General features: G+C 50.3%; 1 protein-coding gene across 15 annotated transcripts in view; it reads right to left on the reverse strand.

The window, feature by feature from the left end:
* Positions 1–8730, reverse strand: part of LOC147979170 (uncharacterized) — a 37309-nt gene extending 28579 nt beyond the window's left edge. For 4 of the 15 annotated variants that reach the window (XR_015618569.1, XR_015618568.1, XM_087546782.1 and 1 more), the window contains exons 1-4: positions 8343–8730; positions 7337–8248; positions 7070–7164; positions 5749–6987 (exon numbers count right to left, since the gene is read on the reverse strand). The gene's annotated coding sequence lies outside the window, so the exon portion shown is untranslated. Of the gene's footprint in view, positions 1–3037; positions 3831–4157; positions 6988–7069; positions 7165–7336; positions 8249–8342 lie in introns of those variants that run through there. The other 11 variants (XM_087546775.1, XM_087546776.1, XM_087546778.1 and 8 more) reach the window with 11 other exon arrangements.
* Between the last annotated feature and the right edge of the window lie 1156 nt (positions 8731–9886).

Below are 9886 nucleotides of genomic sequence, written 5' to 3' on the forward strand. Positions count from 1 at the left end.
GAGCGCCATGGGCCCCAACCGCATGTGGCCTTGATTGACGCGTGGCGATTGGTGGGACACTGGCACCTCCACTTTCTCACACAGCCTTGACAACAGTTCTCGTCTGATAAAAGGCTGGCGCACGCTACAGAGTCTTCATTGCCTTCCTTCGTCTTGCTCCAGATCCCCTTTTCCTGTTCTTCACCCCAAGATCCGCCAGGAGTCCTCCCCAAGCTTGCAGCCGATGGCGTCTGACAAGCCGAAGGCCGCACGCTCGCCCTCCTGGTACGAGCCCGCCTTGAGCGCGCCTAATCTCTCGGAGATAAACTTCGCCACCGTGCTCCTGATGGCGGCCGGCGACAGCAATGAGGGCGGAGAAACCGCGCTTCGGGTCGGCTCCGACAAGCCGGAGGCCACCGATAGTACTTTCTACACCTTCTTCATGCACAATGTCTTTGCGCGGCTGGTCCCCCCTTTCTCTGAGTTTTTCTACGCCGTCCTCCGCCATTACAAGCTCCACGCACTCCATCTTCATCCCAATTCCGTCCTTCTCCCGTTGATCTTCGCCTTCTACTGCGAAGCATTCATGGGGGTGATGCCATCCGTGGCGCTGCTTTCCCTTTTCTTCTACCTCTAGAACAAGGATGGCGCACATGCTCAGGGTGCGCCAACTTCATTGTGGCAAACGAAACCAATGCAATTTCAAGAGCCGGGAAGAAGGCAGAGGGCTTCCGGAACAAACGGGTTCTCATGAACGCCAAGAGCCCCTACCCTCGGCTGGTGCTGCCGACGGGGGGGGGGGGCAGTGCCTCACAAGGGGTGGACTAGTGAGAAGCTCACCGACCCGCGGGCAGAGCAGATGTTGGGGAGGATGGCGGCCGACCTAAAGCCGGATGATCCAAAGGCGGAGAAGCTTGCGGGGGCCATGATCATCAAGGAGTTCCTGTCGCAGCACCTGGCCCCGCTCCAGGCGCGCTCGCACCCCTTGTGGAGGCTAATGGAAGAAGGAGGAGGTGACCTCCGCCTGCGCCCGGATGCCTTGTCCAACAAGGAGCTGGACAAGGTTCTCCACCTCCTCGTTGTGGAGGATCATGGATATCCGCCCGATACCCATCTTCCATTGTACCACCGCCCGGATGGGTCAAAGATCGCTGCCACCATGCCCGTCTTCAACGAGCGCGGGCTCGAGCTGCCGGTGTCTACCGGGGCCCCGGTGATGGTGTCCTCCGACGAGCCCGACGAGGAGGAGAGGCCTGACTCGGAGGCGACCCAGGAGGGAGCTGTGGAGACCTCTCCTCTCCACGTGGCAGATCTCCTCCGCACCTTCCCTGACGACAATGAGGCCAGCGAGCACATAGTGATGGAGTCGTCGATCTCTGCTGGGGTCACGACAAGGTCCGGGGGCACCCCCCGAAGAAGCCGCCGGCCGGGGTCCCGAAGAAGGGCAGATCGGCGCTGATCCCCTGAGGCGACGCTGCTGCTCCGTCGCCAGCAGGCGCTGCTGCGGGTTCGGCTGTCGCGCCCTCGCGTGCCCCTGGGGCTCGCGTGCCAGTGCCCTAGGAAAAACCTTCAGGCTTGGTGCTCCAGAAGAGGCCAAGGGAGTATGCCGCCATAGATCAGTAAGTGCTTTGTCCTAATCCTTCATTCCTGTCCTTGTTGTAGTTTCTTGATATCTTCCTTTGCACTGACAGGCCAACATCGATGGTGAAGAAGAAGGGGGTGACCGCAACCCCTGAGGCCCCGCAACCAGCTGCTGTCGCGCCTCCTCCGACGCAGAGGGACGGTGGTGGCTCGCGAGCCTCAGTATCCGGGTCGTCCTCGCAATATTCATAGGCCTGACCTTAGGAGAAGGCGATCTCCATGGCCACGGCAGCTCCGGAGGCGCCTGCCCCCAGCTTGCTTGCTGAGGCTCCGAAGGCTCAGGAGGCCCCGGCCTCTTCTGGTGCCGCCGACCTACAGGCCTTGGCGCCGATGCTGCCTCCTCCTGTTCCTATCACGCTGTTGGGTTGTGATCCTTCTGCCTCACCTGATGCTCTGGAGGAGGCTTTTTCCGTGCTGAGCCAGCTTTGGGTCGACCTTCAGGGCGCCGACCGTCGCTTGGCGTCAGGGCACCTGGAGCTGATCTCGGGGTGGTTGCGGTCTGACGCGTCCATGAGGGTGGCGTGGGGCCAGGCAGTGGCAGCTTCTAAGGAGGGTAAGCGGGCCGTCGACCTGGCCGCAGCCGCCTGCGAGGTGGCGTTGAAGGATGCCGAGGACGTCAAGGAGCGCTACCGGGTGGCAGAAGCCGGGCTGGAGACCCTGCGCAATGAACATGCTGCCGAAGCTCGTCAGCACGAGGCACGGGAGGAGAAGCAGAAGGCTCGGGAAGACGTGGTGACCGGTCGTGACACGGAGCTGGAGCAGCTGGCGCGGGCGTAGGCCGTGGAGCGCCGCCGTCTGGAGGAGCTGGAGAAGAAGATGGAGACGGGGAAGGCCCAGCTGGAGGCCAAGGCGAAGGTTCTTGCTGAAGGTCACCTGGCCTTCAAGTCCCTTGAGCTAAGGTCCCGCGAGGCACTGCAGGAGCTCTACGAGAAGGGCTTGGATAAGCCGTTTGTGACTGATGATGATGGCCCCGCCCAGCTACTTCCTCAGCTCGTTAAGGCGCTCGAGGACGTCGTTAATGGAATCGGCCCCGTGGTGGAGGGGGAAGCCCGCGCGCTCTCCTCCTCGGCTTTGACGCGCGTCTTCAGCCACCTTCATCTTCATGACCCTGATGTCAACCTCGGTGTCCTACTCGAGCCTATGGATGAAGAGCGCTGCGTAGCTGCTGCCGAAGCCGTGAAGTACCAGGTGGAGGCCCTATTGAAGAAGTTCCTCGCCATCAACCCTGCACCTCCGGCTGATGGTGTCGCCAATCCCCAGACCACGGCCGATGTCACAAGCGATGGCGACGCTGCCAACGGGGAGGCGCTCCCTGACGACAGCGCCCAAGGCTGAAGAGGAGGCTTGCTTGCGGACGGTGGTGCTCCTTCCCATTTTTACTTTCCTGCGATATGCAACGTGCTTCGTGGAGGCGTCAAAACTTGTGTTTGGTATTTGAAGAATAACTAGTACAAATGCCCGTGCGTTGCACCGGGCGGAATATTAAATATAACTTGCTCCACATGCCATTATGCAACACTTTTTAAATCCAAGTTTTGCAAACATCAGAAATAAGGATGCACTGAGTATTTCTTTTTGGACCATGAAATTTGGATGTATCCTAACAATGTTCGACATGACCTATTTCAGCTCTCCGATGAAACAGTAATTGTGTATGGCATAGTCTTTCAATCAATTTTATTTATTGTTGTACAGAAAAACATGAATATTTTTTAATTTTGAGAAGGTGTTTTTTAAGAAATTGGAGTTAATTCTCATTTTTATGGTGACGAACGTTTTTTGAAATATTATATTTCATTTGTAATTTATTTTGAACTGATTTTTGGGCTTGACCCATTGAAATACTTTTATTCACACACACACACACAGACACACACACACACACACACACACACAAAACACGCACGGACTCAATCTTTCTTCCCGTTCCCCAGTCTTCTTCCCCACTGCCGCCGCCGCCTCCCTTGCCCCCCTCGTTCTCGGAAGACAAGGGTAGAAAGAATAATGCTTCCGGTGGCTGCAACGTTATGTCTTCCGCCTGCGCCGCCGTATGAACAAGACCTTGGGTGGCTCCTGCTTCCTCCCTGTTCCCTCCCACCCCTCCTCCCGCAGTCTCCAACCATGGCGGTTGGTGGACGTGCAGCTGTTGTATGGAAGCTTGTCCTTAGCATTCAAATTGGCAACCCCTCCTTTCTTTCTTATGCTCCAACCTTGGTTAGTTGTGGCAGTAGTAGTATAGTTAGCAGATTCATATTTGCTTTGGTACTAGCCTTTGACACTTTTTGATTAGTTACTAAACAATGTGTATGGCCCAAATGGCAGCATGTAGTCAGCATGAGAAAGATCTCTATTGCTCGATAGTGTACTGCTTACATGTTCAAGCATCTTAGTCCTAACAAAACAGAGCATCACAATTGCCTTAGGAATATGCAACGCTATACTCTGAGGTCACCTTTAGAGAACAAATCAGAAGATCTTGCAGCATGTCGAGTCAACTCATGTACAACATTAATAGGTATTTTTAGATCCACTATGAATTACTCTCTCTCTCGTGTGTGTGTGTGTGTGTGTATTTCTTCTCTAGATACCAAGAACCATTTTTCTTGATTTACATTTACAGACAAACATCCAATGTTACCGACACACATCTCACTCGCATGCCTAGCTGCCTGACATGTTTTTGTGACGGATTCTTTGGCGGTTGCTAGTAGTACCCTATAAATATTTCTCATAGCTAGTTCATGATGCCACTTGTTGCAGTTGGTTGCATCGAAATTTCGTTGATTCCAGTCAATCAACAAGTTTTTCTACTAAAGCTTAGTATGTACTCACGGGAGTAACTTAAGTCTCTGGCCGAGGGATCTTTACTTTGAAAAGGTTTGATCTGAATCTATCTTGAAAGAACAGCTTGAGGTCTCGCTTATTAAGATCAGGCTTTTATGTTCTACATTTATTAAAGAAAGTATTCTAGAGAAAGAGAGCACACTTTATTCAACTTGCAGTTTACATAGGCTAAGATGTACACTGAAAACACAAAAGCTGGTGATGCCAAATAAACCATACATGTGTTTTTTTTCTTTGCATTCCTCTCGATAAACTTGCATATCTTACATTGTGCTGTTCCTGTAATTGATGCAAAGATCTAATAATTTCACATCTATCAGTCCTAAAGAGTGCAAGCTGTCCATATACACGCAAGGTAATGATGATGGAACCTATGGTTGCAGGCACAAAGGAAAGTTCATGCCTTTTTCAAAACGACAGAACCGTAGTTAGCTTGGCAAGCTTGGCATGAGATCGGGCGTACCTCAGGTGGAGCACGGTCTGTACTACGAGATTGTAAGACAGCGTAGAAAGGCGACTTGTAGCGCAAAGTGGACGTACAAAGCTAGCCAAGCCAGCGGAAGCCGTGTGTTTGTAAGCTGTGTGCTTGTATTTGTAGTAGCGCGCATAAAAAACAGAGAAAGTTGTTGGTTTAATGCCTCCAGTGTATATCAACAAAACTTAAATTGTGAGCAATCAGAAGTAGCGCCAATTTTTCAGAAAAAATAAACTGAAACATAGTGCGCCACAGAGCAAACACAATATCCATGAATCAAGATTAGCTGCAGGAATTAGAAGATCCTCTGCACACTTATGGGCAGATCCATCCTTGGATCCACTCTCTAACATCTCGGAAAGATTAATCTCAAACCACAGACAAATTCGAAAGTGATCAGGCCCAAATTCTACAGAACTTCCTAAGTAAACAAATGAACATTGTAGCAAACTGACTAGACGACTTTAGTTTGAACAGTCCAACAAGCAATTCAGCAGCACAATACCCATGACAAAGTGATACAACATTTGCGCGACTGAACCTACTCCAATTTTGGTCCTAATTTGTATCTGAAACTCATCGGTGGACACAGAGCATACGACCACAGTAAAGCAGGGCACAATTCAGTTCTAGATCAGATCTCAAGCAAGTGCTACTCTGGAGGCCGGTCGCCAGCAAGAGCAAAGGAGTAGTAACCTACGGGCCTATTGAGCAGCGAGGCGGAAAAAATAAACTGAAACAGGGGCTCAGGTGATGGATGGCTCAGGCGATGGACAGCTCAGGCGATTAACTTTCAAGAGGAGACATACCTCTGGTGTAGCCGCCTCAGGCGATGGACGGCTTGACGGATGTTCTCCTTCCGCCGACGAACTTGGCATTGGACGGCTCGACGACTCGACATCCCAGACTCCCAGCTATCTTGCTCTGGCAGCTTACTGGTAGCAGACCAAAATGTTTGGATGCCTGTTCTGGAAGTTGTTCCAAATTTGTGCAGCTCCCTAGGTGGACTCATAGAAGGTTGAACAATGTTTTGTTAATCAGATACAGCATCCCTACACTTAAAAAATGCATAAACAAAATCTACCTCATTAGATGCATCCTTATATGATTCTTGGCAGTTAGCTGAACACAGAGATAATAAGAAACACAAGAAACTGGATTTTTAAACTTGCATTATTGCAGTATGTAAGAAATTGATGATATTGTCCCCAAGTGGTCTAACAATGCACCAAGTGATTATGTAGAGAATTATAGATTCACCAAATTCTTAAATCAGTATTTTAATCAAACAACATTTGTTAATTTGAAACTATTTGATATTGTTGATTGTTCGTAAGTCTATTTTAGTTAGAGAATGTTCTCAATCGGATTACCATCCCTCTTTCTTTCAATTAGGTTCAGCAAATTCCTGTTATTACCTTGACAGTGCCCACTGCTGGACAGAGTTAATTATTTTGGCAAGAAATCTCTGTTATAAATGGTCCAAATTTATCTATATGTATTATGTATATCCCCAACAATAGAAAAAAACATTCTGGTCCTCTTCCTCGCTAGCAAATTTTCGTCAGAGATAGGGATATGCCAATGACCTTTCTCTGATTTCTGAGTTTCAGAGGTAGAGGGTGGAACAATTAGAAAGTCAACAAAGGGCTAGACGAATCTGATTGAAAAACTAAAACAAACAGAATATCTTGTTGTGAATAAATAATCAATTATATGTCCAATTAGTACTGTCCAGTTAAAGGTCGATGCTAGAATCATAGATCTTACAACTGTACTTCCGAAAAGAACCATTCAGTGTCAGACTTTTATTATTGATAAATGTCAGGATCTCATATCATACAATCATAGTCCTCCTAGATTAGGATTATACCAAATTAGTGAACGAATAAAATAACTACAATTTGGAGCTTCAAGTAAAGCAAACGGTTAACTAAATTCTCTAGTCGACAGCCATGTTGGTACCTGAAGAATCACCCTCCCCCTGCTGTTAGTTCAGCACCTCGGTCCCTCGCTCTTCGCGCAGCATCCGATCCCAAATCTCCAACCTGGTAGCCAATTATGGTCAACAAATAGTAGCATGGAATACTTTTACAACTAAGTTAGAATCAGAAAATAAGACATGCTTACCATGTTGACGTACATGACACTGGAACCACTCGTGCAATCATTTTCTAGATGTGTCTCTTTAGGTTCAAAACTGTGAATTTCAGAGATGCGCTTCTCTGAAAGCATAAAGATGCCGTATCAGACTCGACACTTGGCTCAACAAATCGTATAGTTCGGTGCAAGTATTTATACTGCTTTCATGTGCAAATCCAAGTGAGAGTAGTATATTGGTAATCCATATTTCAGATGGAAACAGGAAAACTGAAGTGTGATTTTAGAGGTGAATACCTTATCCTCCACCTCATGGATAAAACAGTCGCCGTCAGATGTGTGGTGAAGTGCTGGCCACCATGCGATCAATGCAAACAAGCACACCACTGCCCATCATATTTTGGGGGAAAATTATATAGTAGTGCTCTCCGGCGTTCATCCTTTGTTCTGTGTTTTCTTTTCACTTCTTCTTTGCAATTCTTGTTCTTGTCAGGCGTCGTGAAAAATTGACGAAGGGAAAAACAAAATAATAAAGTAAGAACAGAGGCAACGGACGCCATGGTGTGAGCTGTGAGCACAAAAATTCCTCTCACTGAATTTTTACAGCTTGGTCGACCTTTCACTTGGGCCCTTTTTTCACCACATGCCGACATCATTAGCTGTGTGGCGGTGTCGGTGGCGGCGGCGCGGCCGCTAAAGGCATTCTGCGCGGATGGCACTGCCACCGCGGATGACGAAGATGCTGTCAGTTGCTGTCGATCTACCACCAATACAAATCTTGTTTTCTGAAGAGAATCTCACCAAACAATATCAGACTCGACACTTGGCTCAACAAATCGTACAGTTCGGTGCAAGTATTTATACTGCTTTCATGTGCAAATCCAAGTGAGAGTAGTATATTGGTAATCCATATTTCAGATGGAAACAGGAAAACGGAAGTGTGATTTTAGAGGTGAATACCTTATCCTCCACCTCATGGATAAAACAGTCGTCGTCAGATGTGTGGTGAAGTGCTGGCCACCATGCGATCAATGCAAGCAAGCACACCACTACCCATCATATTTTGGGGGAAAATTATATAGTAGAAAGCATGTGAATAGAACAAAAAACATCTACTGATCTCCATCCATCATGCCATGTATGTTGGTTCCCTTGCAGTTCAGGTAAGACAAGACAACCAAATTAAGCAATTGAACAGAGAAAGCCATCCTGCAGGAGCAGAGGAGCGGGATTGATCAAGCAGTTGGGAATCAGTTAAAAAACAAAGAGGAAAGGGGAGAGGCTAGGGTGGAAGTAAGCTCACGGGAAGGTAGTGAACGGAGGGAGCGCAGCGACCGCGGCCAGAGCCTCCGTGTCCGTGTCGCCGTAAGCCTCGGCCGGATCGGACGCTGCCCCGCCTCCCGCGCGTCCTCCTCCTCCCGGTCATTTCCTGCGGCGGAGAGGAGCGTGATGAGCAGCTGGTCGCGGTCGGCGGCGTGCGCTCGAACCGGCCGACGCGGGCCAGGAGCGCGGCGGCCTGGGCCTCGCCTTCGGCGAACCGCGCCCGGAGGACTCGGACGACGCGGGGAGGAGGGCGCGGCGGAGAGGAGACAGGCCAGGGTGCGGGGAGGACGGCGCGGCGGAGGATGGCGTGCCGGCGCACGAATTGGGGATGGGTATTTTTTCTGTCGAACGCGTGCACGAGTGAGCCAGAAATACGGAACGTTTTTTTTCCATATTATTTAACAGACTGCGGGTTAATTCAAAAAAGCACAGGGACCTTTATGTAAAAACGCCATGACGGTGAACCCGAAGACTCAATTCGTGCTTTATTATTAGGGAGAGATATGTCTTGTAATAATTTGTTAGGATTCCGCGATTTCCTTCCCGTTTGCTTGATGTTCTATGTTGGCAGAGCCCGACCCCGTGCATACCTCAGCTGTCGGTGGGTCGTCCATATCATCAGGACGAGACCAAGGGTGAGGGGCTACGTGACCAGTTAAGCTTCTGAGTCGCAATGCTCAGGAGTCCCCCTTGACGCACGAACAACCTGCAGAAAGGAGATGCGAAAGTAGGTTTTAGTGTTCTGCATTGGCAGGGCCCGACCCCACGCGTACCTCATCCGCCGTTGGGTCATCCGGATCACCAGGACGTGACCAAGGGGTGAGGGGCTACATGGCCAGTTAGGCTCCTGAGTCGTGATGCTTAGGAGTCCCCCTTAACGTACAAATAGACCTCCATACCTGTCCTCAGCGAGGTCCTGCTCGGGAGGGGGGCGCGACTACCAGGTCTGGGTGTCGTCGTCCTGGGAATGGGGGTACCCAGACTTGCCTTCCTGCGGCCCACGACGTGGCTCCACCAGCGGCCTAGTATGGCCCATCATCTGCAGCAACAGCTCAAGACCCTCACGAGGGGCCAAGCCTCGCGAGGCGGACGATGCCAAGACCTCCATGGGGGCAGCCTCACTAGGCTGGCTCCGGAGGAGCTGAGGTATCTATGCAAGGGGCACCTCACAAGGTTCACGTGACGTGAGCCATGATGACCAAGGCCAGGCAGGCGCCAGCGGGCGCATTACACCGGTTTCCTCTTTGGTGCTAAAGAGGCAGGCGCAGGCAAGGAGTATCGAGGCATCAGGCAAAGGTTTCCTTATCGGTGCAACAGGACCAAGGGCCAGCAGGACGGAGGTCACCACGAGGCCCACGGCAGTGTTGTCATGGTACTAAGGCTAACAGTAGAATTGGGGGTAGGTATGAAGAGGCAAGATCCTAGCTATGGTGAAGTTGTACACACAAATTTTACGAGTTCAAGTCCTTCACGGAGGAAGTAATAGCCCTACGTCTCGATGCCCAGAGGCGGTCGACTGGATTA

Source organism: Triticum urartu, chromosome 3A (genome assembly GCF_056163025.1).
Source record: "Triticum urartu cultivar PI428250 chromosome 3A, HENAU_Tu73, whole genome shotgun sequence".
NCBI lineage: Eukaryota > Viridiplantae > Streptophyta > Magnoliopsida > Poales > Poaceae > Triticum > Triticum urartu.